We start from the raw sequence: 15,705 nt of genomic DNA on the forward strand, positions 1-15,705 counted from the left end.
AAGTTTCATTTGAGGACAGATACAATATAGTTGATTAACTGCCTACAAGATATTTTCCACAAACTAAGAAGCTACTTGTATATAGTATAATAATTTGGTTGGACACACTAATGATAGTTTCATCAGAGTAGAAGGAATGGAATACACAGCCTGTAAGAACATATTAAAATAAAAGGTCAATTATAGAGAAGAAAAGTATTTCTTCGGGGCTTTAGGGTAGACCACCATTTAGCAGCTGCACCATTCAAAGAAATGTGGTATTAAAGATTTGCTTCTGGTTTTACAGATACTGCAGGATGTATAGAAACATTATAATAAGATTTGTATGAACATGCCCTATTGATTTCAATTTAAGAAATGAGTGTGTACTATGAAAAACAACCATATGCGTGTTTTCTCAAAATGAAATGCCCCTCAGCACAATAGGGCTTCCTTGAAGACTCTGTGAAAATTACATTCTTAGCAAACTTGAATACAAATTAGATGGATCTACACCTTCTGGACTAACATGAAAATTGACACAGAATTATTAGGCACATGCACAGGCGCCAATATTTTTTTTCTGGATCGATCGATCTATCTATCTATCTATCTATCTATCTATCTATCATCTATCTATCTATCTATTAAATCCAATATGTTTCTGAGCTGTTCTGTGCTTTCTGTTTCAGTTTCTGCTTGTGGATCATCACTGCTCTATAATGTGGAATTTAGAAACACCATACCCCCCCTCCCCCGTGGATGAGTGGGCGCCCCTCTAGAATGGGGTAAGTCAAAGTGATTCACTTTCCTCCATAAGCCTTCATGACGAGAAAGAGCAAGGTTTAGTCTCATGCTCTTTCTTACCTTAAAATAATCAAGAACCTTGCTTGCAGACTTATGAAGAGCTCAGGGTTATGTGTGTTTGTTAAAACAGCACTGTACATTAAAAAAAAGTAAATGAAGGTTTTATTTTTTTTTTTATAAGATTTTATTGTTTTCTATTAAGACAAAGGGAAAACATAACATAAACAACAACATTCACAATATAAAAATACAAAATACAATACATAAACACAACACAAAAACATAATCAAACAATCACAATAAAAAGAAACATATACAAACCTTTAAACTAACATTTATCCTCTTACTTTTCTTATTACTATCTTCTCTATTTTGAGGGACTTCCCCCATTCCCTCCACTGTCTTCAAAATCATATATATCTTCAAGGTAGCTTTATATCTTATTCTATTCACATTAACTCAATTTTTAGTACACTTTACTTTGCTTAATCATATCTTAACTTTAACACCAAATCTTAACACAATTCCTAACAATTAAATTTTTCACACAAAAATATCTTACCAACAATTTTATCTAACATATATCTACTAAAGCCGCTATTCTATTTAATTCTGCTCAGATATTCAATTTTACTGTTTTGACTAAATAGTCCTTAAATTTCTTCCAATCCCTTGACACCTTCTCCTCCCTCTGGTCCCGGATTCTGGCGGTCAGCTCTGCGAGTTCCATATATTCCATCATCTTCATCTGCCATTCTTCCACCGTTGGTATCTCTTCGCCTTTCCATGTTCTTGCCAATAAGATTCTAGCTGCTGTTGTGGCATACATAAAAAACACTCTATCCTGACTGGGTATCTCTTCATTGGTTATGCTCAGGAGAAATGCCTCTGGTTTCTTACAAAAGGTAACCTTCATTACCTTCTTGAGTTCGTTATAAATCTTATCCCAGAAAGCATTTACCGCTGGGCACAACCACCACATATGAAAAAAGGTACCTTTCGCATGTTTACATTTCCAACATACATCTGACATTTTGGTATTCATCCTGGCTATCTTAACTGGTGTCAAGTACCATCTATAAACCATTTTCATTATGTTTTCTCTTAAACTATGACAAGCAGTAAATTTAATACCTTTTTGCCACAATCCCTCCCAGTCATCCATCATAATATTGTGTCCTATATCTTTCGCCCAATTTATCATTGACGATTTAACCAATTCATCTTTCGTATGCCACTCTAGCAAAAGATTATACATTTTGGAAAGGTTTTTAAAGTTCGATTCTATCAGTTCTGTTTCCAGTTTTGATTTTTCTACTTGAAAACCAACTTTTTTGTCCATTTTGAATGTTTCATATACCTGATGATAATGCAGCCAGTCGGGGACCTGACTTTTCACTTGATCGTAGCTTTTTAGCTTAAAAGAGTCCCCTTCCTGCTGCAATATGTCCATATATCTTAACCAGTTTGCAGACATGTTCGGTCTCTTGTAGGCCTTGGCCTCCACTGGAGAGATCCATCTAGGGGTCTTTCTCTCTAACAAGTCTTTATATCTAGACCAAACCTGGTATAAGGATTTTCTAACTATATGAGACTTAAAAGTTCTGTGGATCTTAGCCTTGTCATACCAAAGGTATGCATGCCAACCGAACATATTATCATACCCTTCCAAGTCCAATACATCAACATTCTCTAGTTTAAACCAGTCCTTTAACCAGCAAAAGGCCGCTGCTTCGAAGTAAAGTCTTAAGTCCGGCAGGGCAAAGCCTCCTCTCTCTTTAGAGTCTGTTAAGATCTTAAACTTAATTCTTGGCTTTTTGCCCTGCCATATGAACTTTGATAGGTCCTTTTGCCATTTCTTAAAGCAATCCAGTTTGTCCAAAATTGGTATGGCTTGGAATAAAAACAGCATCCTTGGTAGGACATTCATTTTTATCACGGCAATTCTTCCCATTAACGACAGTTTCAATCTTGTCCATATTTCCATGTCTTTCTTTATTTCCATCCACAGTTTTTCGTAATTGTCCTTATACAGGTTCAAATTCTTGGTTGTGAGGTTGATACCTAGATATTTTACTGTTTTGACAAAATTGAGGCCAGTGCCTTCCTGTATTCTTTTAATTTGTTCTGCACTCATATTTTTTCCTAAAACTTTGGTTTTCTGCTTGTTTAACTTGAAACCAGCTACAAGTCCAAATTGTTCGATTATTCCCAAAGCTCTGGGGACACTGCTTTCCGGTTCTTGCAGGGATAACATCAAATCGTCTGCGAAGGCGCGTAGTTTGTATTCCTTCTCTCCCACACGAATTCCTTTTATCTGTTTGTCCTTTCGTATCATATTTAGGAGGACTTCCAGGACCGTAATGAAAAGTAAAGGGGAGATAGGGCACCCTTGTCTTGTTCCCTTTTCAACTTCAAACTCCTCCGATATCACACTGTTTACTATTACTTTAGCTCTTTGCTCTGTATAGATGGCATTAATGCCATTCAAAAATTTTTGACCAACTCCCATCCTTTCCAAATTCTTTTTCATAAATGTCCAAGAGACTTTATCAAATGCTTTCTCTGCGTCAACAAACAATAGTGCCGCATCTGTATTTATGTTTCTCTCCAGTTTTTCTAAAATGTCCACAATAATTCTCGTGTTATTACTAATTTGTCTTCCTGGCAAGAAACCTGCTTGGTCTCTATGTATATAGTCTTTCAACACTCTTTTCAGCCTTGTAGCCAATATATTTGCAAAAATTTTATAATCCACATTCAAAAGGGATATTGGGCGATAGTTTTTCATTTGAGTCTTATCAGTATCTGGTTTTGGAATCAGTGTGATAAAGGCTTCCTTCCACGTCTCTGGTGCCCTATCTCCTTCTAGTATCCTGTTGCATACTTCTCTTAGTGGCTGCGATAGCCAGTCTTTCAATGTCTTATAATATTTTGCTGTTAGTCCGTCCGGTCCTGGAGCCTTCCCCAATTGCATGTTATTTATTGCATCTTCTATCTCCTGTGTCGTTATTGGGTGGTTGAGAGTAACTAGTTTTTCCTCTGGGACCTTTTGCAATCCATTCTTTTCCAGAAATCGGTCAATTTCTGCTTCATCTATCTTCTCCTCCTTGTACAGTTGCTTGTAAAATCTTTGAAAACACCATCTGATTTCCTCAGGTTTCTCCACGTTTTTTCCGTTTACTACCAAGGTATTGATGACATTTACCTTTTGTCTTTTCTTCAATTGCCAAGCTAGTAATTTTCCACATTTATTAGCCGATTCAAATGTTCTTTGCTTCATCATTTTCACTTTCCATTCGATGTCCTGATTCATTATATTAGCATATTGGGATTGCAAGTATTTAATTTCTTTTTGGATTTTGACACATCTGGGATGTCCTCTTAATTCTTTTTCCTTTTCTTTGATTGATTTCAACAATCTCTCCATCTCTGCATTTTGTTGTCTCTTCTTTTTTGCTTTTTCACTAATGAGAAATCCTCTCATTACAGCTTTACTTGCATCCCAAGCAATTCTTTTCTCCACTTCGGAGCTCCAATTTATCTGAAAATATTCTTTCATCTTTTTCGCCGCTCTTTCCACTAGCTTGGTGTCTCTCATCAAAGCGTCATCCATTCTCCATCTAAAAGAGTCCTTGGAAATCATTTTTAAATTTAACTGTACAGGGTTATGGTCTGAAAGAGTTTTAGGGCCAATTTCTGCCTTTTGTATTTTTGGAGCCAATTCATTCGAAATCCAAATATAATCTATCCTCGACCATGACTGCTGAGGTTCGCTGAAATATGTTGCCTCTGTATCTGTGGGATTTTTTAATCTCCAAGAGTCCACCAAATTCAGATTATCCACCATTTCAAAAAAAGTCTTTGGGAGTTTCCCATCGTTCGTTAATTTAGTTCTTTGAGATCTGTCCATTAATGTGGAAACTGCACCATTAAAATCTCCAAGGCAAACTAATTTATAATCCAAATAGTCCAACAGCAAATCATGTATTTTCTTATAAAAAATTGACTTTCCATCATTTGGTGCATAAAGTCCCAGAATCAGGAATTTTTCGCCTTGTATGTTAATTTCAATTGCGATGTATCTCCCTTCTTCATCTTTAAAAAGCTGTCTTGGGCTATATTTCTCCTTTGCGTATATCACTACTCCTCTCTTCTTGGCCTTATCCGATGATATAAACTCTTGGCCTAATTTTTTGTTCTGTAATAATCTTCTGTGGCGTCGGGCTATGTGGGTTTCCTGTAAGCATATTATATCCAAATTCTTCTTTTCTATGCTGTAGAACACTCTGCGCCTCTTTGGTCTCTGATTCAATCCCCGGACATTCCATGTCATTAACTTGAGCGCCATTTTCCTTTCTCTAGTCTTCTCCTCCAGTTGCTTCTCCTTTCTTGTCTTCCTCTGGATCCTTGCCTGGGCTGGGTAGGCTTGGTGGTGGTCCCGGCGGTGGTGGAAATACCTCTGGAAACCTGTAGAATTGTGCTGGGTCGAGTGGTGTGCCTTTAAATTGTTCCAGGTGCTTGTCCAAAAACTTCTGCTTCTCCGCCAGGGACCTTATTCTTATCTTTTTTCCTTCAAACGTAAATGCCAGGCCTTCTGGAAATTCCCAACTGAAGGGGATTTTCCTTTTTCTAAGCTCAGTTGCCAAATCGTTGTAGGGAACTCTTTTGTCAAGGAAAAATCTGGGGATATCCTTATAAAAAATTACTTTATTCTGCTCAACCACCAGGTTGTTTCTATAATGCAAGTCCAGAAAATAGTCTCTGTCGTGTCGATCGTGTAGCACAATCAAACAGTCACTGACTGTTTTGCTGCTTTTCTTTCCTCTGGAGCCTCTTGGACCAAATCTGAAGGCCTTCACTATGCGCGCTGAGACGTTGATTTCTTCTATCTCCCAAAATCCTGAGAATAACTTCACTATGTAGTCTTTTAGGTCTTCCCCTTCCAGTTCTGGAAGATTTCTTAGGCGGATGTTGCCCTCTCTTTGATGTAGTTGCAGAAACGCGAGAGACTCTTCAACAGACCTCTGTCGTGATCCAATACTCTCTATCTGTTCCAAATCTAAATTATCCAATTTTTCCTCCACCTTTTTTATTTTTTCCTTGACCACTTTAATTTCCTCTGAGTCCTTTTTCAAGGTAGTCACCTCTTGCCCAATCCTATTGATCTCTTCTCTGTTCTTCCTTACGTTCTCCTCAATTTGTCCAATGGATTTTTCTAGGGTCTGCGTAGAATTTTTAATGTCAGCTTTTATATCAGCTTGTAATTTTTCTATTGCTGAATTCACTGCTGTATTTCCTGATGAAACTTGATCTTGTGTTTGCTTCAACCCGTCAGTCACGCTTTTCAATCCTGCTGCAATTTCTGCAACACTAACAACTAATTTCTCCATTTGTTCCTGTAGAGTTAGGGAAACAGAGCCTTTTCTTTTTTCAGAGCCAGTTCCTTTAGATCTAGTTTCCATTCCCTGTGGGCTCTGCAGCTGTAATCTCAAGGTCACTCCAGTTTCTGTAGTAACAATCTCAGACATTCACAGCAGAAGGCCAACAGTCCCAAAAGTAAACACCAGGTGGCCAGCAGCTCAGTCCTGAGAACAAAGAGGCTGCTGAGCCAGGAGCCCACACCAGTCCCGAAAATCCAACTTTTAGGCAAAGGGTTTTGATTTTCCAAAATATAAGTTCCTTAAAGCCAAGAAGGGCCCATTTTCATGTAGCCCAAGTCAGTCACAGTTCCTAACTTGCAGTGTTACCACCAAAGTCCACAAAGTAACATGTATCTGGTTACAAAAAAGTCAGAATGTCTCCACTGGTAAACAGTCACTGAAACACCAACAAAGGAAAAAAAATGGCAACAATGTATCACAGCCCGCTACTGACCCGGAATCCTAATCCAGAGGGTGAGGGGCATCTTCTTTTGCCATATCAACTGTTTTTAAGTCTTTAAACATCCTTTAAACAACTTTTAATCAACTTTTAAAAAGTTCGCAAAACTTTTCCGTTAGTCGCGGCTTTGATCTTTTAGCGCTACCAAGCTCGCGCAAACAGTTTAAAGGGAACAGGCTTCCTTTTGCAGTTCCTCTGCAAGCAGTGCTCTTAAAACTTGTAAAAATAATCCAATTCTTTAACTTACAGAGTTTCTTTGGACGTTTCTATGCAGGAAGTGCCGGGTGCTCGAGTCTGGCGGGATCGCTGCTTTGATCCTCCGCAGGCAGACGCTTCTTCAGTCCCGTGCCGGCGCTCCGCTCGCCCGATTTTCCCCCTTACGAGGGTCAATCGGGAACGGAGACGGCACGTCTGGGACCCACGAAGCTCAGGTCCACGGGACGCTCTTCCCGTGGCTTTAAGGGACCCGTGGCGCAGGCACAGAAGTCCCTAAAGCCTGGCGGAGGACGGAGCCGTCGGACTCCCGTCCGCCATTGACCGGCACCTAACCGGAAGTTCGTAAATGAAGGTTTTAACTTAACAACAACAACAACAACAACAACAACAACCCATCAGTGGTTATGCTTAAAAAAATAAAAATCCAGAGCTCTTCATGTTCCACAGGCGGCATTTTGGACAGTCTCACTTCTTGCAAAGCCCATGCACCTAGAGAAACAGAGAGAGGGGAAAATACAGAGCTATGTGGTATGGAAAAATAGAACGGTAGAGTGACACATAGCTTTGAGAGGGCCTGATTAAACTCAGTATCATTATTGACCTTGCACTTTTATTTGGGAGGACAGAAAGACCCCTGAATTATGCCAATTTTCATTGTTCTTTGACTGCTACATTGACACTCCAATGCCTAGTATATACCCTCAGATACACAACCAAAATTGTTATCCTTTGGTTTTTGCATTTGTCCAAGTTTTGTGATACAGTTCTCTACTAAAATGTGGTGCATATTTTAGGATACAGTGTGTCTGCAAATGTGTCCTTTGACAGAAGATACATATGCACATGTTTATTTCGTAGCAAAATGCTTTCAAATTTTTTTATTTTTATTTTTTAAAAAGTGTAGGTTTTTTTAAAAAGCACAAAAAACACAAATGAGACTGAAAAAACAAAGCAATGCAAAAGTGGCACAGGTTCAAAAAGACTGATTTGTACAATGATATTATTAGTTACAATTTTTGCTCCTGTGAAAAACCATCCCTAGCTTGAAAATTTGAGATAAACATTTTTAAGATTGCAGTTAAATTTATTTCATAGAAATCGTTGAACCTTTAGAGTGTTTGCTGACTTGGAATTCATCAAGAAGTTCAATTCTCTCTATTTGGATCTGAACAGGAATAATGATTTCCTGTCCCATTATGGGCATTAATTAACCCCACATTACCAAGTTTACTGTTTTATCACTTATCACTGTTGTTGCAAGCAGTCAGTGTACTTATTTTGTACGCATCGTGTTCTAATTTAATTGTCCCTGTCTGCGTCTCTTGCATTTAATTTCTCTTTGACTTCACTGCTTACACCTGTCAAGCCCTGTATATACTGGCAACTGAGAATTATACTTCATGCATCTGATAAAGTGGACTCTGGTTGATGAAAGCTTATGCCGTAATACATTTGATAGCTTCTATGGTGCTAGAAGACTCTTTGTTTCACTATAGTGGTGTGTCTGGATGTGGGTGGCACTTTGTTCGAAACCACTGAGCCTCTTGGCTTGCCGATCAGAAGGTTGGCAGTTTGAATCCCTGTGATGAAGTAAGTGTCCGTAAACAGGTTGAGTGTGCTGAAGGGTGCAAAATGAAAGAGTGCTGCAACAGTGAGCTCCCATTGCTCTGTCGCAGCTCCTGCCAACCTAGCAGTTTGAAAACACGCCAGTGCAAGTAGATAAATAGGTACCGCTGTGGCGGGAAGGTAAATGCCGTTTCCGTGTGCTCTGGCATTCGTCACAGTCCTCCGTGCACCAGAAGCAGTTTAGTCATGCTGGCCACATGACCTGGAAAGCTGTCTGTGGACAAACGCCAGCTCCCTCAGCCCAAAAGTGAGATGAGCGCCACAACGCCATAGTTGCCTTTGATTGGACTTAACCTTCCAGGGGTCCTTTACCTTTACCTTACCTTATTTCTAAAATAAATGGCTATTTGGGAAGAAATAGGGGCTTTATGATTTAAACAAAAGAGCATTGGGCTGGAAAGGAGGGTGTGGTAGAAATAGTAAAATGAAGGCCTTTTTTAGTTTTAACAATATTTCTCATAATCAGCTTATAACTGTTATCACAGCCCTATTTTTTTCTAACATTTATATCCTGGCTTTCTTCTGTCACGGAACCATAAGGTGGTATATATGCGTTAGCTTCCTGGCGGTCACATATCCAAGCATTGACCAAACCCAGACCTACTTAGTTTATCCATGATGCAGATTTACAAAAGAAACATATGCATGGGGATTCATTCAGTTACAGTAAAACTGAGTGGCTGAGTGAGGCCAGTGGGTGATGGGAAGGCCCACTGAGGCTCAAATGACATGTTTCATGGCATGCTGTCATTTCTAGGTAGCTGCATTTGAACAAAAGGGTGGCAGAAGAGGGATCTCTTCCCTAGATACCTTTTCACCCACAGAGGAGACCCTTCACTCCAGTGTTGTTCCCCAAGCATGCCACATCTGATTCTGGATGTGGTTAACAGTAACCATGGCTAGTAGCATAAGTCATCATGAAAGGGGGGCAACACTTACTTGATCTCCTGTCACTGGTGTCATTGCACCTTGCTGGGAGAGAGAAGTGGATGGTGACTGGGAGGTCAGCATGGCAGGAGTGCCATATTATTCAGCTGTTGTGTTTTCACCACTGTTGGCTGGTTAGTAGCCACAGATAGCCTTATTTTTCTTGAATTTATATAGTAGTTAGGGAGCAATACTTTAATCAAGCAGGAGGATGGATCTATAGCAATAGATCCAGGGATTTGAGATCCCATGAGTACCAAAAACTGACAGTGTTTAGTTATGCAGCCATTGGTTGTGATGGATGCAACATAAATCATCAGTCAGCATCCCAAACAAGAAAAGTATGGTGTGCAGTCTTGGAAGAATCATTCCTGATCAAGCTGAAACAAGAGGATTTCTTCTGAAACCAGATTTCCAATTCATTATTTCAATGTGTGTTTTCACAATACTTCTCATCATAAACCCAGGGACATTAATCCTAGAATTCTATGCCCAAATCCAGCTGTCTCATTTGGATGCTGTCAGCTATAATTCCTCCAGTTTTTATGTTTCTTTCCTCCACTTCTTGTCAAAAAGCAGCACAGTTCTACTGTGATTTCTTTAAAAGAAAAAAGACATCACAGACATTGAGAATCTTCAGAAAGAGGAGGAGTGGTGTCCCGTATGGATATCACAAATCTGCACTGAAGCTCGCTTCATGTTTGTAAAGCTCATTAAAAATTGTCAGTTAAAAGATACAAGAAAGCTGAAAGTGTCATTGTTATTAGTTGATGGATTTCAATTCACACAACAAGAGAGGCACATTCTCATAGACTTTGCATTAGAACCTCTGATTCAGCTGAACCTTCTCTAGATATTGAATTGCTCTTTCATGTGGGTAATATAGCATATGCAAGAAGGTAGTTATTGCATTGTAGAAATTAGGGATGGGGAGCCTCTGGTCCTCCAGGTGTTGCTGGACTAGAACTTCCAACAGTCACTAAGGCAAATGTTCAGAGATCCTGGGAGTTGTAGCTTTTACAATATCTGAATGGCCACAGATTATAAGAGGTCGCTGGAATTCAAGTTCAGCTCAGTTTTTAGGGCTTTTTGCATTTCAGGGTGTTTATCACTATTCCTAACTGCAGTCTCATGGTATTCCTAACCCAGTAATGAGGAAGTTCAACTTCACATCAGCCTCAGGCAGCCTGGCGAATGGTCAGTAGGGCAGTTCATAAAAAACCTTTTAAAAGGGATTATATAGCTATATATGAAATTTCATGCATATCAGTTAATATCTTGACCCTCCTCCACATAGCTGTTTACTTGGCTGTTTTCCTATGTCATGAAGACTGAAATTTCAGTGTAGTAAGATAAGACCTTTGAAATAGGCATTTTCAAAATAAAGTTTTTTTATGAACCTCCCTAATGGTCAGGGATGAGGGCAACATCTGTATGGGTTCCTCATGTCTGCTCTACCCATTGACAATGTAACTGTGGTTATATTATATTATTATAGCTGTTGTTGCTGCTGTTTTTGTAATATGCTGTTTATTGCCAAAACTAAGCACTTTGCAGGTATAAAAACCGATTACAGAAGCATAAAATATAAACCTCCATTATTAAAATACAGAATTAAAAAACACAACCTCATTAAAACATTAAAATACAAATACCCATGTTTTAAATATGCAACAAAAAATATCCCATTAATCAACACAGTCATTAAACCACGTGACTCAGGTCAAGAGATCAAAAGGTGCATGTTTAAAAGATGGTGGAATGCTAATGCAAATGGAACCTTTCATATTTCAGTAGGGAGCACCACATCACCACGTGTAATCCTGGTACATATTCACCACCCAAATGCAATGACTGCAAACAGCATAGACCAAAAACAATGATATCAGCAGTGCTATTTTTCTAGAAGAAGAGGTGTTGGAACTCTCCATGAATGCCTCCCTTGTTCTCTTATAATGGCAATGGAGCCTACCTGAAAGGTGCTGGGATGGAGTGGCACTGCGTTCTGGCTGAAAATAAGCCCTGGGTGTCAGCATTGACAGCAATAGCAGGGGAAGGGGTCAGAGAATAAATCCCCTTTGTGAGCAGATTCAGATGTTTCAGTGCAAGAACTTCATTTAGCAGATGACACTATGTCTTGACTTTTGAATACATGGAGTTTTGTATATCCCTTGCCTCCTTAAAAAAAAGGGACAATTTCACACAGTGGTAGCAGTCTAGCATAGCAGGGCAGGAGCTCAAAAAATTAGGATAGGAAAGTTATTACTGGCCTGCTGTGTCTCCTGATTAACTTCCAGTACCACATGGAAAGGTGCCAGTTCAACAGAAGGCACCTTGGCTGTTCCACTAGCAGCAGACACAGGAGGAACCAGGCCCCATGGTGAGAATTCATGAACATATGTTCCAGAATACATTTTCTATTAATAGGACATAAATATGTGTCATGTTGAATCAAGCCATGTCATTTTTGTTTATGTATATGAGAACCTCAAATGAAATCCCATGTTTGTAGTATAGCATAGTTCCAGTCAAAACCCACACATTAGTAGGATTCATCAGTTGCTTGATCAGAAATGAGATTAATGACTAAGGCGGCATTCAAACACCACTTTATTCATTTTCCCCAATATTTCCTTAGCTGGAAATATTGCATTTCTGGATTTTATGTGATCTTTCACTTGATACAAAAGCCGCTTCTGGAAATCTAGTGGAATCTGGTGGGAGTTTAGTACTCATTTCCATGTTAATTGCTTCCGGGGGGGGGGGAGCTTTGCAACTCCATTAACTCCTAGAAAATATTTGCAATTTTTTTAATGTAGTTTAATTGGAACATGGCATGTGATAGAATTTGGGGTGGTATTACAACATACAGTTCTTTCCCTCTGTTTTCATGAGTCACATGATGGAATAACAGAAGCACACATGTGTACAAAGGATGGTGACATGCCTAGGTGTGTCTGCTGTTGTGAACACCCTCCCACTGGTGTGAATGAAATTTAGCATGGCATGGTGGTAAAAGGTAAAAGTAAAGGGACCCCTGACCATTAGGTCCAGCCGTGGACGACTCTGGGGTTGCGGTGCTCATCTCGCTTTATTGGCCGAGGGAGCCAGTGTACAGCTTCCAGGTCATGTGGCCAGCATGACTGAGCTGCTTCTGGCGAACCAGAGCAGTGCATGGAAACGCCGTTTACCTTCCCGTCAGAGCGGTACCTATTTATCTACTTGCACTTTGACGTGCTTTCGAACTGCTAGGTTGGTATATTTATCAAAAAGCCACAGTTCCATAATGCAAAAAGTCATACAGTATAAAGGGAACCTTAGAAATGGGAGGTTCATTAAGATGTGGGAATATTGTGTTAGTTTTCCTGATTATACTGCTAGCACTTCTGCTCCATTTTCTAACATTCCTAACATGCAGCAATGCCTGTTGTATTATGGAACTGTGGAACTTACGAAACCAATATACTCACATGTCGCACTAAATCTCATTCGCACCAGTGTGTGTGATGTGACACAACAGCAATCACCACCCTTTCTGAACGTATGTGCTTCTGTCTCCCTATGAAAAACTGCAGGAAAAAACTGTATGCTCATGTACCGCTCCAAATTTTGTCACGTTACCCCTGTGATTTTTCCGGGCTAGGGGGGCAGCAAATGGATTTTTTCTACAATCAATTAACACGAAAATGAGCGCTAAGCTTGTGCTATATTCCATTAGTTTTCTGGAAGTGGATTTTACATTGTGGGAAAGCTCAAATATAATTAACAGTTAAGGAAATGTCTGGGAAATGGAATAAATTGCCACATGAAGGCAGCCTGGGACAGAAGTGCTAGCATTGTGGTTGGCATCAATCTGACTTGACAATGGCGGAGTGCGCCTTTGGGGGTAAAGTCAAACTGTTGGATGGTTGCAGCACCTGCTGTGGCTGTAGAGACCAATATGGGAAAGATATGTTTTGTTGCAGCTGAGGCAGTTCCAGGCATCCAGTTGTACTGCTGTAGATGCACCATGCCGCTTTTGAAACAATATGTGAACCAAAACACAGCCACCCTTTGAGATTCACACATCTCTGAATTTTGCAAAGCCTTTCTTCAGCTAAGTAATGTGTACAGAAATGCATATAAAGGATGCATAAAAATACCTGTGGAGACTAGGTGTCCACTAGATGCTTCTCTGACTCACTCAAGCACTTTAGTGAGGTGTACCGAAAGGATGTTTAATGAAGATCAATCTTTTCAGACATGATATCCACTTAAAATTTAACATTCATTGGGAGTTCATCTCTTACTTTTTACTATATGAACCATTTTGTGGGATGTCAGTCAAGTCCAACATTCTAAAGGAGGACCAACTGCCTCCTTTGTGTCAGTTAGTTTTAGTCTGCTGGTCGGTTAGGCTGCTGCTGCTTAAAGATGTGTTAAGAGACTCACTAATATAGTTTATATAGCTTATATCTTTTGTTTTGTAACCTAAATATGTACATGAATGAATCTGTCAGTAAATTACTTTACTTTGGTTATTAATCAGATTCATGTGTATATTTTGAGGGGGATATAGGGATTGACAAGAAAAGGACGAAAGACTCAAACGAGTCAGCAGCCGTTTGCCGCTGTGCAGGTTTAAATAAAGAACGTTTAATTCTGCTACTATATTATATAAACGTTCCCACACATTTCAGGACAGGCTTTGACCAGAGGTAGGTTGCAACCCCTCCCCCCATAAGAACCAATGACTAAGCATAGAAGAACAATCCTACTGCAGAGCTATTTACATTACATTACTCTTTTTTCCCTGGCTGACCCTGCACAGTGATGGGTCATCTACTCCCAGTGAGATCAGTGCATCGATGCAGAAAGACATTTATACGAATTACATTTCCCCCCAGAAAACAGAATGCTGTGTGGTATTGGAATCTGACCTATATTATATATATATATAAAGGTTCACCTGAAAGTGTTTTAAGTCAGAACGATGAAGACCTAAAATAAAAATGGCAGTGATTGTCATCTCACTTACAGAGGTATTTTTCTTCAAATGCACCACAGTCAGCACAAAAATAAAGTTGCATGGCTGAATAATGAAAAAAAGCAGGAAGTTAAAATAAAGTCCAGAACAATTATATTTCTATCTGTTCTGTAGTCCCACCTGTAATTTATCTTGGAAACTAATGCTGTTAAACCAAGTCATGAAATGAAATGGAGTCATGTTTATTAAAGATTAATAAGATCACTGTGTGTATTCCTGAAATGCTACTGAACCTTAAATATAGATTATAGGTCAGAACTCACTGACAAAGCTTCTCAGGGGGCAGCAAAATGAGCACAATATGTCTATTAACTGCTGAAGGAGTGACTGAAAGCCTGCATGCTGACAGACCAGGTATCTATGATTAAAGTGGGTATATATTTGGTGATCATAGAAATATTGATGTTGAAATCATCCACTCATCTTGGAATCTCAAGGTGGTATTCAAATATGTCTCATGCAGAGAAGACCCATAGAAATTAATTAACTTCAGTGGGCGTACTCTGAGTGAAATGTAGTTGAGTACCACCCTAAGTTTCAGGAAACTTTCCTGGATCAACAGCTCTTCCCACACCCACCCCAATTAACATACACCCCACGCACCCCATTATGGATTAATCACTTCACTTTCATTTTCAGAGATGTGGTTAAGACACAGTGGTTAAGAATACATGAAGCAGCATCTCATGAGGAAATAAGAGTGCTGGCATTGGATTTACCAGGACAGGGATGGTGCGGGACTTGAGGCTGTAGTGACATCAGGGGAGCTCTGGGTTGGCAGTGTTAGTGTGTCACAGGTACAGGCCAACAACAACCACCTCACCTTGTCCCATTCCGGAGAACAGCGCCACCAGAAGGAAACTGCTGCCACTCCATCTCTACATGCACCAGTGCTGAGCACCAATGCTGATGAACCGGAAGCCCTTGGTTCAGCTAAACCATAAACTGTAAGCATCATGAGCTTTTATATCTTCAGTCTTCACCTGTGAGTACCAAGAATGGCTCCCATGCCCCTATAGTTTCTGATCTCATATCACTACTCAGCAGAGACAGGTAGATTTATAAACATAAGAACTTCCTTTTAGCTAAGCAGAGCAGTTAATACAGCCTTCCAACCATCCCAACATTCGTACAGAGACATGGAACAAATAAGAGGCCAGAATAAGAGGTGAAATAGACTGTTTCATTAATCCCATTGCATAGTCATTAAAAGTTCACTTCAGTATCACAGGGAAAAACCA

This window comes from Lacerta agilis, chromosome 7 (assembly GCF_009819535.1).
Source record: "Lacerta agilis isolate rLacAgi1 chromosome 7, rLacAgi1.pri, whole genome shotgun sequence".
Taxonomy (NCBI): domain Eukaryota; kingdom Metazoa; phylum Chordata; class Lepidosauria; order Squamata; family Lacertidae; genus Lacerta; species Lacerta agilis.